Source organism: Nestor notabilis, unplaced genomic scaffold, assembly GCF_000696875.1.
Source record: "Nestor notabilis isolate BGI_N333 unplaced genomic scaffold, ASM69687v1 scaffold13534, whole genome shotgun sequence".
Classification (NCBI taxonomy): domain Eukaryota; kingdom Metazoa; phylum Chordata; class Aves; order Psittaciformes; family Psittacidae; genus Nestor; species Nestor notabilis.
Genome location: NW_009926952.1, coordinates 24185 through 25506, shown reverse-complemented (window position 1 = coordinate 25506; position 1322 = coordinate 24185).

Here is a 1322-nt window from a genome sequence, read left to right as displayed (position 1 = left end):
GTAAAAAATGTTATATCCAGCAGCGTCTTTAGTGCCTAGCTTGTTCGCTTGTCTCTTTTACTGAACCTGAATACCCACTGCATTGCATTAGTTTTCCCGTTCATTATCATTTGACTTGATCTAAGTGAACTCTTCTGCCATAATTTATGTGCATTCCTTAAACTAGCATTTAAAAGCAATTTCATATGGATGAGTGATTTAAGTTAATAGCTGAATGACTTCCCACGATTAAATTAATGAATTTATTATGCAATGAAATAAGGAATATAATGTGAATACTGAAGTGTCACAGCCAAATTCTATTTTTTGCTCACTTCCAGCTACAAGAGCTGTCTTTGTACTGAAGTACTAGTAACAAATATGTGCAGGGGAATGTCCAGGGCTGCCCTGCATTCTGTGCAGTGTCATCGCTATTTCCTAATTCACAGCTGTAAAATCTGCTCTTTATCTTAGCAAATAAACATTTGGCTGGCTTTCATTTCTTATGTTTATCACAGACCTTATGCTTTTGCATAAAACATTAAGATTAATTTTTAATGTAACCCAGATAAATAGAATCTCATTGTACATTGTGAGAAATTTCAAGTTAACTTCCTGTTTCATGAATACCTGTATTCATAAGCTATACAAATATAGCATTGATGCTTGTCATACTCATTACTTTCATGTTTTCAAAGACAAGTTTGGAAAGGTATGCATGAGAAACCTACTGCTGAGACCTGGGGTAGCAAGTTTCCCATAGCATTCCTAGAATAACAGAGGAAGAAATATGCAAATCACTTCAAACCCAGACACTTTGGGCACAGCTTACAAATTAGTCTTTTTGGCATAAATCCTAGTTCAATAGCTTAATTATTCAACTGTAATTTTGCACTCCTGCTACAAAAGAAAGGAATTTCAAGCATGTTGTTTGTGAGCTGCTTACAAGCCCTCCCCTATGAACCTTGGACCTTTTTCTTAACTGCAGCAGAGCAGGCTGAGAACATACCACAGAACAGTATGCTGGAATAGTTTTTAAATGTTAATGAATAATATGATCACTTTATTAGAGAACCCTTCTGTGATGTGTTTCCAGGCACTGTACAGGAATGTATTTGTGCACACAACATTTTATTTGCTTAAGAGAACAAATCACTTTTTTGATATCCTTTGACCTTCTTTCTTCCCCTTGTCAACTTTTGAAGTTGTTGATGTAAAACTTCTGTGAAACAGGGCAGGGTAACTGACAGAACAGTGTTCTGATGTCCACTATAAGTATTTTTAAAGAGCCATGATCTATTCTGTAACCAAATGACTAACGAGATCTTTTCTGTGCAGCAGCA